This window comes from Phallusia mammillata, chromosome 2, assembly GCF_965637545.1.
Source record: "Phallusia mammillata chromosome 2, kaPhaMamm4.hap1.1, whole genome shotgun sequence".
Classification (NCBI taxonomy): domain Eukaryota; kingdom Metazoa; phylum Chordata; class Ascidiacea; order Phlebobranchia; family Ascidiidae; genus Phallusia; species Phallusia mammillata.
In genome coordinates, this window is record NC_137253.1 from 2914172 (window position 1) to 2937503 (window position 23332).

Consider the following 23332-nt stretch of genomic DNA (forward strand, 5'->3'; position numbering starts at 1 on the left):
CTACGGAAACATGTTAATAGGTATGTTGCGTGGCTTGTTGATAAGTCTTGCTGGTGACGGTTATAACATCCATAAACTTACGTAACTATTCTTACTCCGTACGTTCCGTCTGATATCACACGATTCTTTTCGAAACTTATTTGTACTCCATGAATTTCAATCGCATTTTGTGGAATCTGCAGGAAAAAGAATTAGGCATATTGTATAAAGCGGAATGAGGTATGTAGTTTTTTTTTTATCAAACTTAAACAAGCCCAGTGCAGATGATCATAAATACACAAATTGATTAGGACAAGTAGCACCTTAGGATAAGCAGCATCAAGTAGAAGCTGACACTCTTCCAGTAGTTCTTTCGGCAAATGTTTCGCCACCATACGATTAAATTCTTGATTTTCGACTTCTTTGAGCAAGGTACTAAAAAATTGCAAAGGCGTTAAGTTGGACCTTAACTGCTCTACATGTTTTGCAATCAAATTTGGTAGTGTTAGTCTCTTGCTTTCCACGTCACGACTAGGGCCGAATGTTTTGATCATCACTTCTCCGACGTTTAAATTACAAAATCCGGAGAGAAATCTTGATATGTGAGTGAAAGTTTTGTCCATGCAAACGCTTTCTAACAGTTCAAAATTGGCAAACGTTTCGTAATGAAACAGCCAAACAGCAGAATAGAAGTCGTCCCAAATATCACTTTCTTTTTGATCGTTTGTTACAGACAGTCTTTTAAACCTAATCCAAGCATTTTTAGCGGCAGCCTTGTAATCATTGGAGGTCATGTCATTTTACCGCGCAACTTTATTCATGAAAATTTCGGACAGTGATACGTCTTTCTCAAGCTTGCATTCCTGTCTGATCTTCTTAGCTATGTCGTTCTTGTCATTTTCGGTGTTTACTTAAAAACAAATAAAAATAGAAATAAAAGCGTCTTGGCGACCGTCTCAACATCCACGGCAACTTACGGTCGCTAAAAAGCTTACGGTCACTAAAACGCTTTACAACAGGGCCAAAACACACTTCAGGGTTGCGGCTATTCACAAACACGAATCCAAGAACATTGCACGCGTGTTAAGGAATAACGGTTTTTCGCGTACCTTGCACCCCGTGACACACGGTAATGTTATTTTTTTTGTTGTTTTTTTTCACGTGGTTCGAACCCAGGACTCTCCCGGGGACGAATCCCGATCAGTTTTTTTTAAATGTCTGTATATGGGTCAGGCGCGCCAGACCATTTGGCCAAGTTCCTGCCCACACATGGTATGTTCTGTGGCGCCCCCAGTGATTGCGTTGCAAGCGGCGATACTCGACGTGGCAGGTGAATGCACGCGCAGTCGTAGTTGGTGCTCGTGGAAGACAAATGTATTTTACCTGTCGAATTTATATGTCCGTTTTTATACTTTTAATAAACATTGCAACAACTGACAACTGCAGGTCTTCACCGAACTAGAAAGGTGTGTTACAAAACTGGCGAGCACGCCAGGAAAAATTGTTATGTCTTTTTTAAAAACACTTGAATTACTCAGTAAGATTTTTTATCACCCCCCACCGCGTTTTGATAAAAGGGGCAACTTTTTCATTTTATGGCAAGTTTTGAACACTTTTGCCAAAGCGTGAAAGCTAACGAAGCGGCCAAGCCCCACGCAGTTTTGGCATGCTTGTCAGAAGAGGTAGTCTTTGATATGAAGCAAGCCAACGGCAGTGACTGATTATAAGGACTTAAAGGCCTTTGCACCTAAAATAACCAGCGGCACTGCTGTCAGAAATAAGGCGAAACAAGACTTGCTGTTAAGGACGCGTACGTTCGATGAAACCGACAAAAGTACCCAAGAGTATGGAAGGTAAATTTGCGACTGTACTTCGAACAAGTGGATTGTTACTACGCTGGCAACCTTTAAACTGTTGTTTGTAAAGCAAAGAACATGTCCAGTTTTGCCAAAGTTCGGGTATTTTTCAACGTTTAAAAAACGCATTTTTCTAGGTAAACGGATTCCAGTTAGTTTTCCAAAAGAGTGATTTTCATCCCTGCTTTTTCTGAGAAAGTAATTAACTTACGTCTGCTTATTCAAATTTTTTTGGTTTCCAGAAAATACAATATATTTTATTTGTTTAATGTGGGAAAGATTGAACTGCCCTTGCAACAAAAATAATTTTTGGATAGATTTAATGTATATATTATGACAATTTTCCCAGTAAAATACCAGTAAATTTTCATCATGTGAATGATGAAATAAAATCTTTTGTATTTAATTCTATTGCTGTTATCTTGGCTTTCTTCCTTGCTGCATTTACAAGGATTCCCCAGTAAAAGACATCAGTTCATCGGATTCTTCCAGATTGATTTTGGTAGGTACAAGTGATTGTTTGTTGAATACAGGCATTAAAGTATTAGAATGTCTCTCTGGAAGAGGTGATAGTTTTAAGTTTCCGGAGGGTGCCTAATTGGAGAGCTTTGGGTACCATGTACTGAAATTGAGTTTGACTTGTTAGATTTTGAAGAGAAAGCAAAATCAATCTTTTGGGGTCCAAGCCAGTTTTATCAGCAATAAAAATCAAGAGATTAGAGTTTTGTGGAACACCATGTTTAGATGTGTCGGTTTTGGTCTGGACGTTATATTTTAAAAAGTCATGTTTAGGAGAGGAAGGATTTTTGGGACTATTTTTAACACCAATAAGTTGATTTGGTCGGTCTCTTTTTTTCATCTTGCATTTTAATCTGTCTTATCAAGGGTGAAAAATACTCCAGAATGGTCTTATCATCCAATTTGTTCTTTGGTGTCGATTCCTTTGGACCCTTGGTGCTAAGCTTGGGAAACTGAAATAAGGACAATAAATTTTACCAAGATATTGCCCTTCAAAATAAGGACAAATCTTAGAAATAAGGACGGTATGGCAACCCTGCATATATGGCTATTAGGCTGGTACTTTTTTCAGCCTCACTAATCTGGTAAAAGGAGTTTTGAAATACATTTTGATTTTCGGATTTTTTTTATTAATACACGGCCGCCAGTACATATATTTTAATATACTGCACATGTTCACGGCCGCATAAACTCGCCTCTGCAGCAGTATGATCGCAGATTGTGCACCCATTGTGGCTAAACTTTCGGAGAAAAGAAACGCATAAAGATTTGTTTGTTTGTTTCATCGCCCTCAGTCCAGCAACAACTGACTCAGTTTTCTGTGCAATTTAGAAAGATTATGCGTATGTCCTTGAAGATAGATTTTAAACAATTCATCTACAAGCTTCCAACATCTGTTTGTAGTCATTAAAACGAAGATTTCGATTGAAAAGTCTCATAAAGCCGTAATGGAAACTGCATGGTACTCACGTGAATATGCAGAGAGCGATATTCGTCCATATCACTATCGAAAGGCATGATTATTCACTAACAGATGACTCTGAGAGAATGAAGAGATACATAGAGGTGGTATCAATAGGGGTGTGATCCGATAGTAGCAAGAAGACGTGTATGTATATTGTTTTGCGTTTAACAAGGTGTCTGAGTTTATTATTTGTTTATGAAAAGTCCCAGGTAACAGGAGAACTGTATCATAAAAGAGGCTAAAGGGGGTTCCCCTATACAAACTGAGACATCCTGGACAAAAAGACACACGCAAATCCGGAGTGAAAACAAATAATCAGTAAGAGACACTGTATACTTGGTTAGTGGGGAAGTCTCAGTGATGACGTGTAGGGGAAGCCTATCCACGATCAGTGGGCTTTACCACTAAACAACAAAAAAAACTCCTGATCGGTATCCGCGGACGACGCACTAAATCAAAGAGCGGGAATCAAAGAGCGGGGACAATTGACAAGGTAGCGCTATATATATAACGGACCAAAAAGACGTTTGAACTGTAGATGGCCTTAAGGGCATGAAGTACGAAACAACTAGGCAGAGGATATGAAAAGCCTTAAGTAAGGCAGTAACTTGGCCGAATGGTCTGGCGAGCTTGAACCTTAAGGGCATTTACGTCACGGTTACAGTTTACTAAACCAGGTTATGTGTTAGATAGTTTCATAACTATAAACCTTCAGGAGGTAATTATCGTTATGTTAAGGTTAGGCGGACTATAGAGGCAGAACAATAAGGTTTACTTAACACTAAGGGCGCTGTTACCAAACAAAGTTGAACCAAAAAGGCAGAAAAGTTAACAAGGGCAGGAACTTGGCCGAACGGTCTTGCGCGCCTGACCCGTATACAGACATAAAAAACCTGATCGGGATTCGTCCCCAGGTGAGTCCTGGGTTCGAGCCCCGTGAAAAAAAAGTTAACTGCAAGCACAATAAAACTTGAGCGAAAATCGTTTAGATATCAGACGAATTTTGATGGCTGATATGAGCGACAATTTGGGTTTCTGCTGCTTGTTTGGACTATGGGTAGCGGAAATCGTTAATGTGGACACTTTGTCTATATCCTGTAGGAACATGGCAAGGCTAAGTGTTCTCATTGGCTGAGGTGTTTGATGTTGCCATGACAAATACCGCTACATGTCGTGTATTTTTAATTGGCTACAAACAAACCCCAAAACACGATTTTATCGAACGTGAATGAACTTAATGTGTCAACGCATCCGCTATAAGTGGTTTCACCGGAGTGGAATTTTGTCGCAGATTAATCAAGATAATACTATATTTATTTCAAAAGTAACGATAACTAACTCAAAGAGATTTTGTGACAAACTACTCCGTTCCCGATTTAAAGTTCAAAGGGTTAGTTGTCGCTACACAAATATTGACTTCCCAGCAAACTGACAGCGGACGGTGCTGCTTAAATCCATTGTCTACAACAAAAACGTTTCAGCTCGTCCTGGCAGGAACCTTGGCAACTTTTGAGGTAAAAAAGTGTAATCTATGATTAACGTCTTAAGGCTAAAATAGAGATAACATGATCGATGAGGAATAAATAATAGTTCAAAATTGTCGAATAAAAAGGTCCTGTCTTTACATTAGTCAACAGAAGCTGCAGGTTTGATGTAAAATTGTTCATAATCGTTATCGGCATAACTACACATTGTAACGGTTTAATGTATATCGCACCTGGTTGTTGCTGGTTGCTATAGAAGGGGATTTTCACGTGTTGGAAAGAAGTTTGATCTGCCTCATGTGCACCATCTTCTGGTTTGTTTGATCGTTCCTCGGTGTCACCTGATACGGAGGGCAGTAAACATATGTGGTTTCAAAAATAGACTTTAATTTAACCTAAAATATTGACGGTTTACTACTAGACGCTTCTTTTTAAACAACAGTCTTGTTTAGTTTTCCTAGTACAGTGACGAAGACACAAAAATATTTCGTACAAACTGTGCAGTTATCGAGTATAATTGTGTCAGTAACCGAAGACGCATATTGACGTTTAAACAAACCGACAACAGACGCTTGCGTCTTGATACATGTTGACCACTTCATAACAACGACTTGAATTTGTTGCGCAAAATAATTTTCAGCCTATATACATGTGTAATATGTTATAACCAAACATTTGAAGTCTTATTTTTACCTTTTGGCTGAACAGTTAAAATCGTCTTACTATTACGTCAGATTTGAAAAAGGGGATTTTTGTATGTAACTTTTAGGGTTTATGACATTTGTAAGATAATACTGAATGTCGTCAACACACAAAGTGGGAATTCCGAAGAAACTCTTGAGGCTAATCGATTACTATAAATAAATTGATTGACATTTGGCAAGACGTTCCCTCTTTTGGTTGGGTTGATCGTCCCTTCGTGTCACGCGATGTAAAAAGAACTAAAATATTAATGATTTAGTACTAGACACACTTATACTGTATTGTTCTGTTTTCTTAAGAAAAATTGTTACTAAAACACAGAGGTTATTTGCTGACAAAGTGTCCTGTTACCGATTGATTTTGTTTCAAGTGTCAGTTGCCGCTAAACAAATATTGACTTTCTATCAAAATAATGTGCGTAAAATTCCAGATAATACACCGCTGCAAGTACAGTTAAGCGAAGTGCATATGCTGCATCAGAATTGCAAGTTGGGCCGGGCTTTTCGGGTCGGGTTCTTTTCTGGCTTGGGTATTTGTCAGAAAACGGGCTTAAAACGGGCCTGACTGAGTTACGTGTTCGCCATTTTCAAAAAAAATCAGCTAAGTAATAAGTCCCTGGCTTTGACCTAATGCCCATCCTACTTTAAAATGTATTGTTTGCGGCATTGTCTACTATTATTCATTGTGTTTGTTGTCTTTTTCTTTTTTTCTTTTTCATTTGTTTTTGGGTCCCAGCAGAAAGCAGTTATCTGTGTCTTAGTTGATCAAAGTCAGTAACTTATACTTGAAAATATAGATTATATTCGCGACAAGATCGAATTCGACGAGCGCGTTGAACAATGCAGTGATGTGCAGCAAAAAAGTCCAGTTTCTAATGCATCTTTACCGCGATTAGTAGACAGTCCCTTTATCGTAGACGAACAAAAGAGTATAGAGTCTACGACCAGCTCCATGCGTAGTTTGAGGTTAAAAGAAAGTCAAGTTAAACTTCGGATTGCCCAAGTGACCCGGCGACAGGACGAGGAACGCAAGCAAGAGGAGGCGACTAGAAGGAAATTAAAACAGTTAGCAGATCGCGAGTCGCAACGAAAGTTGGAACTTGATGAAACTGAAGCTAGAGCTTGGGAGGAAGCGTCGGTAGTTGAATCCATTTGCGATAAAAACCAGCATCCCGGGTTTTCTGGCTCGACAACAGTGCCTTTGACCAGTAACTAGACAACCCTGTCCATACCTACATTGACTACAAACCGCAACCAGCATCACTTTGTAAGGATTATGCGCAAGACCAGCGATATACCGCACGCGACACTTTCGTGCAGAAATACGTTAAAGAAGAAGCAATTCCGCCTTACCAATCCCGCGCACATGCGCCGATACCTTGAGATTGGTGAACGTTTTCTTTACTGATTCTAGAAAAGTTTAAAAGTGACCCCATGGACTATTGGAGCTTTATCAACCGCTACCAACTGCATATTGCGGATAAGGTTGAATCGTTCGACCTGAAGCTAATTTATTTGTTGCAACATTGCGAAGAACGTGTATATGAACAATTGCAGCATCATTCTGCGTGTGAAAGCCTTTGAGAGGGTTACGAAATAGCTTAGCGCGAATTATACGAAAGGTACAGGCAGCCCCACGTAATAGCACGGCGCTGCGAGAATTTGCTACAGGATGTCCGGAGACCAACTTCCAATGACCCAGCCGGTCTCGAGAAACTGGCCGTAATGCTCCGAAATTGCTGTGCTTCCCTGGAAAAAATTGTCGGTACGTCCATCGTAGACTCGGTGGAGTTTATTTTCTCGATTGCTAACAAACTACCACTTAAGATGCGGGAAAAATGAGTCTCTGAATTATTGCGTGTTCAGCATAGAACAAATAGTGTGTATTCGGCAAAAGCCTCTTTTCTATTTGATATTCGGCAAAAGCCTCTTTTCTTCTTCTATGGAAAAGACTGACGCAGCCGGACCCAGAAGACAGAAAGTATTTGCGTACAACGTAAACTCTTCAGCTCCAGATAGTGCCGTCGCAGTTGATATCTCACGTCCGTGCACACTCTGTAAAAGGCCTCATCGAATCGACGACTGTACACAATTTCGACGTAAATCGTACGAGGAGCGAAGAAAGTTTGCAAGAATCAAAGGGCTATGTTACAGGTGTTTGTCTCTTGGACATTCGGTACGCAATTACAAAACCGAGACTAACTGCAACGAGGAAGGTTGTGACAGTAACTATCATCACACTTAACTGCACAACCCGAGGAGGGTAAGCAAACCCACAGATTCCGAGGAAGAGAGTAACGACAATGCTGGCAAATTTCACAATGACTGCATGAATTCCGTCAGCAACAGAGAAAACGGTTTGGCACAGGGACCGTCCGCTTACCTGGATATACTTCCTGTTTAAGTACGATGTGGACGCAAGCTGGTAAATACATACGCCTTGATTGACTCAGGTGCTAATAGGAAATTTTGCACAATTCAGCTTTTACTTGACAGCGCTTTCCGCGGATGTTGAAACTGATTATTTAGGAAACGTACTTATTAACGATGAAGGAAGCTTGTTTCCATCGCTAGAAGACGATATCAGCGATGTTGAATCTCTGATGCAAAAGAAGTTCGACTGGGACGAGTAAATCGTTGGAGCTGACTTGACAAAATGGAAATTGGTGCAGCAGCATGAAACGTCTACGCGCTGTCAAAATTTCCCGATGTTTCGGCCTAAAACAACGAACGAGATAACAGGCCAACAATTGCACTTCTTCGAGCTACCTACGGACAACGATGGAAAACGGCAGTACACACTGCAGCTTTGTAATGGGAAGGTCGCTCTTAACAGGTTCTGGAAAGCACACGATCCCTCGCATGGAGTTGGAGGCGGCGCTGGAAGCTTTCCAGGACAGTCAGAAAGGAGCTGTGTATGGAAAACTGCGATTGCGTTTTTTGGAGTGATTCCACTATTGCTCTTCACAGTCTCTTTGCAGACAACAAAAACTTTCCGGTATTTTCTCGAAACAGGCTTTCGCAAATTGAGAAATTTACGTCCGTTCATGATTGGAGCACGTCCCCACCGCTTCGAACCCAGCAGACCAAGCCTCACGCGGCATGGCGGCCGACGCCTTTGTTGGGTCTAAATTGTGGCAAACCGGGCCAGGCTTTCTGCGTTTTTCCCCGGATCAGTGGCCTAAAGGATTCGCTAAACCCGGAGTACGGGAAGGAATCTACTGCAGCTTTGATTTAAAAGAGGCAACTGACGTGCTTCTTTCAATCAGCGACAGCTCTCCGACACTTTTCGTCACTCTACCGACATAAAATCTCCCCTGGATGGCTCTTGCGCGTACGAGAATATCTTCGCGAAAAGACCAAAGGGAAAACCGCTACGCTTTCTCGCTCGCCAATCACCGTTTTGGAGCTACAGGACGCTGAAATGGCACTTGTGCAATACAACCAGCGGCAAGAATTTTTAAATTGGACTAAAAGAAACCTTCCTGCGCACCAAAATAAGGCGTCTTAGGTCTACAAGCTAAATCCCATCATGGTAGAAGGTGTATTGGGGGTGGGGGGAAGACTGGAAAACTGTTGCCTGGATTACGAAGCTAAACATCCCGCCATTTTTCCACACCAATCTCACTTTACCGATCTGCTAATTGAACACTACCACAGCAAGAAGGCGGGACACTCGGGTGTCAACCATACAATGAATCTGTAATGTCAGCGCTACTGGGTTGTTAACGCACGTGTTGCAATCCGTCGTGCCTTGAGAACATGTCTACTTTGTCGACGACGTGATGCCAACCCAGGATCGCAGCAAATGGCCGATTTGCCGTCGGCCAGACTACAATTAAATGAGGCCCCTTTCACCCACACTGGGGTAGACTACTTTGGACCTTTCACAATTAAGATACGCCGAAGCGAAGTGAAACGCTATGGTTGCCTTTTTACGTGCATGACCAGTCGCGCAATCCACCTGGAAGCTTCCCCGACCTTTCGACAGATGCTTTCATTAACGGTATGCGAAGCTTCATTGCACGTCGCGGACCAATCAAGCACATGTATTCAGATAACGGGACAAACTTTGTCGGAGCGGAACTAGTTTTCCGAGAGTCTGTCGATGAATGGAACCAACAGCAAATACACAACTACTTGAGACAAAAGGCGATAACTTGGCATTTTAATCCGCCCAGTGCCAGTCATTCCGGAGGTGCTTGGGAAAGGATGATCAGATCTGTCCGCCGCATATTGATGACGCTGCTTCCAGACAAACCACTCGACGACGATTTGCTACACACTTTATTCCTTGAGGTTGAAGATATTGTGAACTCGAGAACCATGACTCAAGTTCATTTTGAAGTAGGACAGGAATTACCACTTACTCCTAACCATTTGCTGAAGCTAACACCAACGGTCGGTTTGCCGCAAGTGAACACTTCGAAAACCGACTGCTACGCGAGACGCCGGTTTCGTGCTGTTTAGTACCTTGCTGACAAGTTCTGGCGTCGTTGGATGCAAGAGTATCCTCGGACGATCATCGCCAGACAGAAGTGGCATGAACGTAAGAAGAATTTTGCCGTCAACGATATTGTGCTGTTGGTAGATGATTCGACCCCTAGGAGGCGCTGGCCGAGTTCTTAACATATTCCACGACAAAAACGGAATCGTGTTTTTATGTGTTTTACTGATCACGACTTACGACATTTACAGTGTGAAAACCGTAATCTGTGATTTCCAACTGGGAAGTCTAATGCCTGGACCGATCAAAGTTTGGTACGTTATTTGTTTCTCCCATGTAAATGCGTTTTTTCGCTGTTCCTCGTTCTGACTTTTTACTAGTGTTGTAATATTTGCAGAAAACCGCGTTTATTGCGCGCGTCATTCATCTTGGTGGAAATAAAATTATGTTGCTCGCACTGGTAGCTTGTCCAGGCGCTGCACTGAATGTGCGACGCTACAAGTAGGTTGTGACGACATAATGCTAAATATTGCTGCAGTTGTATGTTTGTTTTTATTTTGCATTGGGGAATTCTTTCTCCAACATTGTAACTGATTTCAAAGAAAATTAGTTTTTCGTACAAAATAAACTTGTCAGTTTTTTTCAACTTAAGCTGTTTAATTGGTTTTAGCATTGATTTTATCTTGGACCGTGGAAAATTACAAAACGTCTGTTATGTGAATGAAACTGTTTAGAAACCACTGACCTATAGGTATCTGAAAAAGTCAGTAGGTGTCAATATAATTTTGGCTGGCCTTCACAAAATTAAACGTTTCTTATCCCTAAGTGTACAAAAAAACATAACGGATTTTGAACTTTACGCTTTGGTGGTCAGGTTAAGTTCGCATTATTTCATCACAATAATAATAATGCATCACACTTTGAGGGTGAATAAAACAAAAAAAACTTGATATTTTACAAGATATTAATTTACTTTGTATTAGCTAATAACGCCGCGGGCCACGGAAAATTGTGGACCGCGGGCAGCGTGTTAGAGACCTGTCGTCTAGGAGCAGGCAGAGCAATTTGCATGTGAGGCTGAAGCGCCAGACTGCTTTGTACCAAGCTGTGAGATTGAAGAAATAGTAAGACAACGACATTTTGCTTGTTTCGGTGTTGAATTGCCGTGTATCAATCCAGTTAGCTTGTACAAATTGGTTTGATGACTTAATTTCCGTCGTTGCTATACAGGTTTTACGAAGTGCAGTTTTGTCAACTATCTTAACGGATTTTCATTGTCCGACACTTTGTCGCGTTTTTATGCAAGAAAGTGAGAGATCAACAACGATCACGGCCTCTTTCGAATGAGAAGAGGTAATTTTGAAAGAAAAATCTGACTCATTAAAGAGCAAAATGTCATATTATTTGGGACATCGTATCAGAGTTACAAACGGGCCTGAAATTCGAACCCGAACCCAAATCATTTTGAAAAGCCCGTTTAGGCCCGGAAGTTTGACTTGCTAACGAGCTACTCAGCTAGTTAAACTATTTCAAAACAATCCTGACACAGAGTGTAAAGTCAGGAACAAAATCAAGCCCGTTGCTTTTAAGAAACTTGCCTGAAAACAGCCCGACTTACAAATCTGTATTGTGTAGAAGTGAGGTAGCGCTCAAGTAAACCTTTCGGTAAACCTTTAACCAGTTTGCAGCCTTGCCTATAACTGAGCAACTAGGCGCATGTTGTGATGGTGATTATCGATAATGCGAGCGGAAGATTTTGAAACCTGTTTTATTCTTAACCACTGGTGTTCGCTGCAAAAGCCGGCAAACCAAAAAAGAATTGTAGTGAATATCAGTTCCAGTCCTTTAACTGTCAGGTGAGTGTTGATGGGTGATATGACATGACCTCTTGGTTTCTGCTGCTTGTTGGGATGATAAGTAGCGGAAACTGGGTAATGGGTTATTTGCCCCTTTCTTATACAAACGTGGCAAGACTATGTTTTATGCATGGGGTGAACTTTTATAAACCTCATTGCAAAGTTGCTAATGTTGCCATGGCAATCACCCCTGTATGTCGCGTATTTTCACTTGGCCAGAAACAAACCCAAATCCACAATTTCATCAAACTTAAATTTACCAGGAAAATAATGTGTCAAAACATCTGCTAACTGTGGTTTACCGAGGTTGAATTTTGTCGCTGATGCCAAAGTAACTTTCAAGATTGATTTGCTTTTTCAAATCAAGATGATATTAATTTTATTTTAAAGTGAATGATTACTAACACCAAGAGATTTTGTTCCAACTACCTCTTTATAATGTGAAAAATGTTGAGGTGTTGGTTGTCGCTACACAAATATTGACTTTTCAGCAAACTGGCAGCGGACGCTTACGGCCTAAGCCGCTTATATCGCATTGCCTATTTTACGACAAGAGCGTTTTTGCTCGTCCTGGCATGTAAAACTAGCGACTGTTTGGTTATTAAAGTGCGGTCTATAATATTAGCGGTTTGTGTTTACAATAAAAAGAACATGGTTAAAGTATAATTTCAATTCCGCCTCTATAAAAAACGAATAATTGTTGAATACAAATTGTTTACGAACAAAACGTACCCCACCCTTGCATTGGTCAACAATAGCTGCAATGTTATCGGCATACAAACGGTTCAATACATCTCATACCTTTTTCTTCCCCTTGGATGGGAGTTAGTTCTGCCTCATGTGCGCCCTCTGTTGGTTCGGTTGATCGTTCCTCGGTGTTGTTTGATATAGAAGGCACTAAAACGTAAAGTGGTTTCACAATTCGACTTTAATTTGACCCTCGGTCTAGTTTAGTTTTCGTAGTAACGCGACAATGACGCAAAAACATTTCGTACAAACTGTACAGTTACCAAGTATAATTGTGTAAATAGCCGCTAGACCAGTGGTTTAAACCAGGGTTCGGTAACCTTTTCTGTACCGAGCACCGTTTTTGAACCTGAAATTTAATCACGGGCCGGTGTTTAAAAAACTACACATATTTAGCAATAGAAACGTAAAAATTAGTTTATCATCCGTGGATGCATGGGCAAAATGTTTTAAAGCATTTAATCTGAAAAAGTATACGGCCCGGTAACGAACTCCCAGCGGACCAGCACTGGGCCGCGGACAGGCGGTTGCCGACCGCTGGTTTATACTGTAGTACGCTTTTTGTTGCACCTAATGTAAGGCCGATCTAAAATTGCAACTCCACTAACAAAACTGATCAGCCCTGGTGGTTTGGGCGAAACTCGTGTTTTGGACAGTCTTTCAAAATTGCTAAATATGCTAGTCAGGTCGAGAAAATGGGCCTATTTCTTGGTCTATCTATTCAAACAGTGTTTAGGTCAGTGGTTCCCAACTTGGGGTTCGCGGACCCAAGGGGTTTGTGAGATGATTTCAGGAAGTCCAAGGAGGCAAATATGTTTAGTATCATTAACCAACAGAAAAATAGGTTCAGTTTCGCAACCGTTTTTAAAATCCTGCATAAAAATGCAGACTGTTTATCACAACTTAATTGGGGCAAGAATAATCACTTTTTGTGATTGTTTTTTCCTATTGTGACATCATAACACACATGGACAATAGACTTTATAGAACAAGCGTTGTGTCAAGTTACAAATATCAGAAAATAATGACTTTGAAACAAACCGGCAGCGGACACTTGTGGCTTAATTCTTATTGCCTGCTTTATAACAACGACTATTTATTTTTTACAAAATGATAAGCAGTTTAGTGATACAATTCGTCGTATTACTGTTTCAGGACTAGCTGAGGTTTAAGTATAGAAAACGAAAAATTGCAAGCATTTGCAAGGTCATGCGCTTAAATTTCAACGTACGACCTCCGATCATCTTGTGCAACGTGTGAATTTGTGATTGGTTTACCTGCAGGTTGCACTGTTGATGCTCTGTTGAAACGAGCGATTAGGTTTTGTACCTTGGTAGAGCGTCCCTCGGAACCGTGTCTGATGGGATCTAAACAGAATGAAAACATAACATGCATTTTTGAAACAATGTTCATTAAAAAAATGCGAAACATTTTCAACAATGTAACTTTCAGCATAGTTACACGATTAACAAAAGTTTCAACCCGTCAATGCATTACCCAGATGCTGCGGTCTGATGCTGCTGGAAAATTTCCTTTGTCGAGAAAAGGACTGTACATGCTCTTTTGCGCCCTCTGTTGGTTCAGTTGATTCTTTCTCGGTGTCACCTGATGTGGAGAGCACTAAAATATTTATGATTTACTACTAGACACATTTACACCCCGTTCCACCAAACTAATGTGTGTTAGACCCCAGATAATAAACCGCTGCAAGTACAGTTAAGCATTGGCTGCATGCAAAACAGCGAAAATGTTAACTGTTGCTGACAATTAAATGTGTTTCAAAACCGTTTACCTAATAAAAGGGAGCGTGAAAATGTTTTCATTTAGACCAGTTTTCGAAAGCAAACGTTTATTACTAAACAATCGCCAGCAATGCATATGTTTGCTTTATTATTTCAACTAAAAGCTCCAACTTCAATATGTGTCTCCTACCTGATTGTTTCTGTCTGTTAGTGGTGGGGATTTTCCCTTGTTGAGATGACGGATATGCTTGTGCGCCCTCTGCTAGTTCGCTTGACCGTCGTTCGGTGCCACCTGATATGGAGGGAACTAAAAATAAAAATATAATTTAGTAATTTGTTTCAGGACATGTTTCACTACTATCAAAACTGCTGTATCTGGTGGAAAAGTAAGAGTTTAAATAAAAAATAGACCGTAACAAAATGATCAGTAAACTGGATTAGGAAAACCACAAGTTCCTACGAATTCAAAGTAAATGATCTGTTTGTTAATTTACCGTGAAAATTTCCGGACCGGGGTGAAAAATAATGAAGTGGAACGCGTCGACCTTCGCTGACTTGCGGTTGCTTGTCTAAATCCATTTGACCCAAAGTCGTCAAAACTTGAGAAGGTAGCTTGGTGTTTTTCTGTTTGTCTAAATATGTTTTTAATTCTTCTTTTATCTGAGTCATTGTGGGACGTACTGTGGGATCTTGATCCCAGCATCGCTTCATCAGTAGTTGGAGTTGCTCTGCGATTTCTCTGTCTTCACCGACCAAAGTTTGCATCCATTCCTCTATTTCTTGAGAGTCTGGTCTTTTTCCGTTCTCGATTAATTGTAAAAGCTTTTTTAGCTGTTCGCCGTTCAGATGTGGATAGGGAGCTTTACGAGCAAGAAGCCAGTAAATTAACATACTGAAAGCATACACGTCATGCTGCTTTCTTGGTTTCATAGTGAGGTCCTTCAGTTTTTCTGGAGCAGTGTAATAGGGAGTATACTGTGGCCTTTGCTTCTTGCTTCTGGCCAAAGGGTTTACAGTTGCCGAAATACTGTAAGTTGCCAGTTCGGCGGCACCGAAGTCGATTATTTTGCAATGCAGCTTTTCAGTAAACATGACATTTTCAGGTTTTAAATCCTGATGAATCAAACGTTTGTCGGGTAAATTGTGACAGGCAGCCATTGCTGATGCTATTTCGTATAAAATTTGAACGCGCACAGCAAGGCCCAGTTCTTTGGATGTATCCTGTAGTAGCCCTTTGAGATTCCCGCCTTTGTAATATTCCATTACAATTCCTATTGCAAAAGACCATTTGACATAGCCAAAAACGCGAACGACATTTTCATGATCTGCTTTCTGCAAGTGTTCCATTTCTTCTTTGATTCTAAGGATATGCGTTTTTTATTTTGCTGAATGTTGCTATATTGTGTATGTGACCACGACTGGTGGGGTGGTATGTCCAATATGTTTGGGGACCTCTAACCATAATCGGTTTGTTTTGGAATTTATCAAACACTACACGGAACCCCAATTGTCGTTTTTGTAATGTTTGGTTATTAGCGATGACTAAAAATGTCGCCTTTTGCGACATAAAGTAATCGAACAGGTCAGCCATAATTAGTAGCCGCGATGGCTGACGTGTTTTATTCTTTGATTTTGTAAGCTAACAGCTATAACAGATAAATTGGGATCTATTAAACTGTCAGCCGATGCAACCTTTTTGTCTCAGCCAGTCTTGTCTGAATGTCGTCATAAACCCCCCCAAAAAAGGCTGAACCAGCAGCAAGTTGACACAAAACTCAAAATTAGCAAATTTAAAAATGGCCATTTTTCAAAAGTTATTTGCACTTCGTTACGTTTATTATTTTTTACAAACTGTCATCAACTCCAAAATTACTTCTACAAGGGCTTCTTCTATAATACCAACCCATACTTCAAAAGTACATCCCTACCATGTTTGCTGTTGTGTTTTCAATCACGTTTGCGCCTTGCTTCTTACAGAGTCCAAATAAGAACAGTTTGCTTGTTGTAACTTAGGTTGTATTCATTCGAAATCAGTAAAATAGAATAGTAACGTAGTAAGTGAACAGCCTTTTATAGGCTCACGAAGTAATTGCAAACGCACCAATCACATTCCTGCAGTAGGCACAAATCAAGCGCGTACACACACACACAACGCATAGCAATTAAAATAACACAAGAATGCCTCGAGCCGCGTGCTCGGGAATAGCGCGGTTGCGTTCCACAACACCTCCCCTTTTAAATTATTGTTCACCCTGAACATCGTAGCCGAACCTCCTCGGCTGTAGGCGTTGTCTCTTCGAGCGACGGGGATTGTCAGGACCAAACCTCGAGGAATCGGGAGGAGTAGATGAGGATGATGCTGGTGTATCAGTGGACGGGACCAGCGGAATATGCTCTGACGGAAATGGGGTTTCAGGCTCACCCGGGTCATCGTCTTCACTAGGATATCTGGGGCGAAGTTGGTCAAGGTGACGTCTCCAGATTGGACCACGAGGAAATACTTTTACGTTAAATGTTCTACTCCCACAGCATTTAACAATAGTGGCAGGAACCCATCTTTTCGAACCATCGTGTCTAGATCCAAAATATTGCGCGTAACATGGATCACCATTTCGAAAACTAATACGCCCTGGTTTGTTGTTCTTCGACACGGCATTTTGTTGCTGGCGTTGCAAGACATGTGTAGGTGATGGTACCATCGTGTCAATGAGCGATCGAATTTGTCGAGCGTTGAGCAACTCGCTCGGGGAGAAACCGCTAGAATTTGGGGTTCTTCGGTACTGAAGAAGAAACTCCTGTAAAGCTTCTTTCGGGGGTTTCTCTGACTTCTTCATTGCCTTTTTGAACGTTTGAACTAGTCGTTCGGCGGCGCCATTTGTGGACGGGTGATAAGGCGCACCCGTTAGATGAACAATACCCCTCTGCCGGCAGAAATCCTGGAACTCGGCAGAAACGAAAGCCTGCGCGTTATCCGAGACAATAGTGTGTGGATAACCAAAATGTGCGAAGTCTTCTTCGAGCAAGTTCATGGTCGCCTTGGAAGTCATCAATGAAGTAGCATGAATGCACGGGTACTTAGAATAGGCGTCGATCATGAGCAACCAATTGCTCCCCAAGAAGTTTACAGCATGGTCGATGTGAACACGACTCCATGGTTTTTCAGGAATCATCCATGGATGGACAGAAGGTTTAGTAGGAAGGTTTTGCTGTTCTCCGCATATGGAACATTTTCGGCAAAAATTCAGAATATCGTCATCAATGTTCGGCCAGTACACTGCAGACCTAGCCAACTGCTTCATCCTTTGAATGCCAAAGTGACCTTGGTGTAGCAGTTGTAGCACGTGTTGTCGTAGCTTTTGCGGAATAACCAATCGAGTTCCATAGAACAGACAACCATGAGAAACTGTCAATAAATCAGCAGACCTGCGAAACTTTGCAGCTGGATCATTCGAGGAAAGAGTTGTTGGCCAACCGTTTTGGACAAAACGCATGACTTGGGAAAGAACATCATCTTTTCCGGATTCCTTCTTCATGGTGTTGGGGTCTGTGGGCTGGACTTGACGACTTAGCGTAGTGATGGTGCAAACAGTGTCGACATCATCTGTAGTTTCCTCTTTGTCAAAATAGACATCTTCCCCTTGTGGTAAACGGCTGAGTGCATCGGCGTTCTGGTGACTGGCGGTCTTCCTGTACTCGATTTTGTATTTAAACTGACCGAGGAAAAGCGCCCATCGTGCTAACCGATTTGCCGCAAGTGGAGGTGTTGGCTTGGTAGGACCAAAAAGTGCCAACAATGGCTTGTGGTCGGTGACAAGAATGAATTCCCGACCAAAAAGATACTGGTAAAACTTCTTCAGTGCAAAGATAATTGAAAGAGCCTCTTTTTGGATTTGGCTGTAGTTGCGTTGACTGGAGGAGAGTAACTTTGAGACATTGGCAATTGGCCTCTCGCTTCCGTCCGAATAGCGATGAAAAAGTACGGCACCAATGCCAACATTGGACGCATCACAAGATATCCCAATAGGAAGAGAGGGATCAAAGTAAGTTAAGACATTGTCGGTAGACAGCAATGTCTTCAATTGACGGAAAGCTTTTGATTCTTCGTTATTCCAACTCCAAAGAACTTTGTCTCGAGTCAGACGATACAGAGGTTCAGCAATGGAAGAAAAACTTGGTGGCAAAAATTTGCTATAAAATTGAACCGACCCTAGGAACGAACGTAGCGCCGATACGTCTTTCGGTGCAGGCATATTGAGCACAGCATCGAGTTTAGAAGCTTTCCTGATGCCGTCTTTATGAAGTAAATGACCCAAGTATTCAACTGTGGGTTGTGCAAACTTGCATTTCTCGAAACGACAGCGAAGCCCCTTCTCACTTAAACGTTGAAGCAATCGACGAAGATTGTTTAAGTGATCTTTTGCCGATGAACCACTGACAAGTAAATCATCGAGATATACAGCCACTCCTGGGAGATCTTGCGTCAGTTCGTCCATAATCTGTTGAAAGTATCCCGGAGCCGAGGTGATGCCAAACGGTAATACATTTTGCAGCAAGACACCTCGGTGAGTGCTCAAAGCCAACCTTTTCCGGCTTTCGGGAGCTAGACGTATTTGGTTGTACGCATCAGCAAGATCGATTTTCGTGAAACCAAATCCTCCTCGAAGCTTCTGCATCAAAGTATCTGGAAGAGGTAGTGGATGTCGATGGAGTGCCAATTGGGGATTTACCGTGGCTGAATAATCCCCCCAAAGTCTTAGTCGTGGCCTGTTGTGAGTTGACAACGGTGCTTTTCGAACGGGAACCACTGGTGTACCCCAGTCATTGAACTTCACTGGAGTCCAGATTCCTCGGGCAATTCCTGCATCATATTCACGGGCAACATCTTCTTGTAGCGCAAATGGCACAGAACGGTGCTTAAAGAAAACCGGTTTAGCCTCCGCTTGAAACTTCACTTCAAGCTCTAAACCTTTCAAGCAACCAAGTTCAGGTTTGAAAATGTCTTTAAACTCGTTGCAAAGACTTCGGCAAGCATCTTGTAAAGGCAGATAGCGTTGGTCGTCTGACGTAGCAACGGAATTAACACAATCTTTGGGAGATGAATGATGCAGTATGTCGTCAACCGAAATCTCCAAAGAACAAATGGCACTGCGACCAAGCAAATTTAAGCGCGGAACTTTCGTGACAAAGAAATCTTGATCAAAGACTCGACCACCATACGTAGTTGGCGTCGTAAACATACCCAACAAAGGCACTGGGTGCTCTGTCGCAGAATTAAAACGTCGATCAGGATCCTGAAGCTTAGGCGACCCGATTCTCTTCCAATCGTGGACAGACAAGAAATTTCCACTGGTTGCTGTATCCAGCTCAAATTTGCAAAATTTGCCAAAAAGTGACACCACAACCTCCAACTTGTGTAGTGGGGAATGAGTGGAAATTGACTTCAGAAAATGAACATTCGTCATCGAATTGACCACATCGGACTTCTTCTTACGGCAAGCATCTTCGGTATGACCTATACGATTGCAATATCGACACGTCGCATTCTTGTGACGGCAAACCGGCGCAAAATGACCAGTTTTTCCACAGCGATAACATCGGGCAGCTTCTTTGGGCTTCACACTCGGTGCGGATTTTGTAGACTGCTTCTTGGATCCGCGCACCTTACGCACAGAACCGCTCGTCCCATAGACGGTTTCCTTGGCAACTTGCGCCGCATCCTCCGTCTGCATGGCAACCTCAATCGCACGAGAGAAAGTAAGTTCATCTGACTTGAGTTTAAACATGGCCTTCAACACCGCTTCATTGGATATTGAACAGATGAACCTGGTTCGTAAAGCTTCATCCAACGGATCTTTGATAGAGGTGAAATCACATGTAGCAGCATCGTGACGAATCCGGGCGGCCAATTCCTGCACCGTTTCACCTGGCTTTCGCTGCATGTTGCTCCAAAACCGGAACCTTTCGCGAATAATAAAACGCTTGGGATCAAATTGATCTTTCATGAAGCCTTCAATCTCATTCATTGTTAGATCGTTGACGTCTTTTGCAGGCGAACTTTGTCCTGCTAAATTGGACAGCAGCTTGTAAGTTGTAGTGGTTTGGTTCGTCAAAAACACTTGGGCAACCCTCTTTTCGGATATTGCATGAGCCTTCACAAATGTTGAGAAGCGAGACCAGTAGTCGTCCCACAATTCTGTCGTAGAATCAAAGGGGTTAAAGCTAGGTGCAGCAACATTAGAATTGGCAACGGTGTGACCGGAAGACTTTTCCAACACAGACAGGATAAGATTCATTTGCTCTTTATGCTGTCGTTGTTGCTCTTCATGACTTCGTTGTTGCTGTTGCATCTGCTTCTGCATCGTCTCCAATAACTTCTCCATATTGACACAAACGTTGAGATTGAAACAAGTCGTTCAGTTGACCGATCCCATCCTCGTCGCCAAAAACTCTGTTGTGTTTTCAATCACGTTTGCGCCTTGCTTCTTACAGAGTCCAAATAAGAACAGTTTGCTTGTTGTAACTTAGGTTGTATTCATTCGAAATCAGTAAAATAGAATAGTAACGTAGTAAGTGAACAGCCTTTTATAGGCTCACGAAGTAATTGCAAACGCACCAATCACATTCCTGCAGTAGGCACAAATCAAGCGCGTACACACACACACAACGCATAGCAATTAAAATAACACAAGAATGCCTCGAGCCGCGTGCTCGGGAATAGCGCGGTTGCGTTCCACAACATTTGCAATACATTTACTGCACCGAAAATGACAAATCTCATAACTTACTCCTTTTCCAGCGTTCCTCCAGATACCTCAAATATTTTGATGGCAACTTCTTGCTTTAACCCATTGTGGTATCCAAATAGAACATCCCCGAAACCTCCTGAACCGGCCACAAAGTCATCAATGTCACACGTGATGTCACCACAGTCCAATTTTTAAAACTGTTTCTGAAGCAAAATATCAAGACAACGTTGCAACAAAAATGATTCATGCCTTTAGGCTTGTACATTTTTAAGTTTTACTTACTTCGTTTATCGAAGCCATTGTAAAATGCTGATTGAAGTTTTTTCCACAAAATCCTGCCTGACAAATTTTGCCGATTACGGAGCAAACCGGATGTTATATCAGCTCAAATTAGACAAATATTTTCTTTTTCTTGCAAACTAGTCGAACTATAACAAACGGAAAAAAATTGCGCGTTTTCGCGAACAACAACTGACAAAACCTAAAACATCAATGAGAAGGATTGTACAAACTTTTTGCATTGTTTTCATTATACTTCTACTTATAACTGAAGTGAAAGGATGAAAATCCACGCATGGATTGTTATTTTGCAACAAGATAATCATTCAACCGTAACATATTTACGCAACGCTGATTATACAAATTGGTCCGCGAGTCCAATTTTTGTTTGAGTTGCTTAGAGACGGTCACGTGATGAGTGACTTCATTAGTTGTTGTTCGACGGCCAATGACCTACCTGAAACTAGGCTTTTCTATATATTGCAAACTTGTATGTTGTACTTCTCATTTGATCAATTTACTTCCTAAACCACTGAAATTGAAATGCACTGAATTGAAATGCGAAAAGTCGTGTTGTACTAAGTTTTGCTCAAGCTAATCTTAAACTCCAGAGGAATGAGTTACATTTTAAAGGATTACGCCCGAAACATTTTCATCAATTAAGTCACAATTATCATCTTATTAGATGCGGAGGCAAAAAAAGCTTTCAGTCGAGTTTCACCACGTCACTTCGCAACAATAAAGCTGGTGGGTTAGGGGAGAACGGCACTGAGGCGTGACGGGTAACCAACGTAGGCGCCCGTAGGAGTATCGTCTCACAATGATAGAAGCGCGATTGTTTGCATTGCGCAAGTGTTTGTATGAATCTCGGTATCATTTTATGGCAAAACTACCCAACACAATTGCTTTTATAACACAACGTAGGGCAAAACAGGAAGGACATCGAACAAACATTGTGCTCAAACGAGGAAAAGAACTGTTGTTTAGAGGTGTAAAGCAACTGTTAGCTGATTACTTATCGCGTTTGCGCGGGAGTGAATGTTCTACTGCTCTAAAATCCCGTCCTACCTCTCTACGATGTTGGCTTAGACCTGACGTTTAAATTGCAGTACACGACAGTGGTTTGCAAAATTTGATGTAGGGACTAGTGATGCACCGAACCCGCCTAAAAAGGTTCGGGCCGAAACCGAATATTCGGCCACAAGGCCGAATAATTTCGGCCGAATCAGGCCGAACCTAAAACCGCATTTTTATGGATGTTTTTAACTTAACCTTGTGTTGTTGATGGAAGTGAACTCAATGATGACAAACTAAAATCACTTTCACAATGCAAAAACTTCACTAAACTTGTAATATTTCGCAGACGATGTGGCCAGTATTTTGTTAGATACAACAAATAGTTAATTTATGATGTTTCGTATTGGCGAAAATAAAAGTTTGGGTATTAATTCCATACAATGTAAAAGTTCGGTTTCGGCCGAATTTTCAAAAAAGTTCGGGCCGAAACCGAAACATCGAAAAACAGCGTATTCGGCCGAAATGGTTCGGCCAACCGAAACTTCGGTGCATCACTAGTAGGGACCCACCAAGAGATAAATTAAGCAATGCAGCTTAACGCAAAAGTTTACGATAGAAATTAAACGAGAAGATGTAAAGAAGAATAAAAACTCGATACTTCCACAAATCTCATGGGGCTAAACAATCAGTGCAGTACACAAAGAAAGAAAAACGATGGTATATTCCAGGATGGGCCAGACCTGCTTCATGCTCGAGTCGCATATCACAAAACTTAGTTTTAAAAGAGCCGCAACACAAAAAATCAAAAACGAATTTATTTACTCACAATCAAGTGTATGCCTTTAAATAATGATTTATTGTTGTGTGGTGGTACTGTAAGTCTCCACCTGGGCTGCAACGTTTTTGAAATTAGGCTGTTTTTGTGTTTAGCTTCGCAATGACGTTTTAAGTTACTCTGTTTAAAAAGTTGTATTTTCCTGTTTATCTTACTTTTT

At 41.5% G+C, this 23332-nt stretch overlaps 1 protein-coding gene and 1 pseudogene across 1 annotated transcript in view; one reads left to right on the forward strand and one right to left on the reverse strand.

Moving 5' to 3' along the window:
- The window catches only part of LOC145214578 (uncharacterized), a 65416-nt gene that overhangs the window by 34281 nt on the left and 7803 nt on the right, over positions 1-23332 (forward strand). The window lies entirely within an intron of this gene.
- On the reverse strand, positions 78-21401 carry LOC145212086 (uncharacterized; annotated as a pseudogene).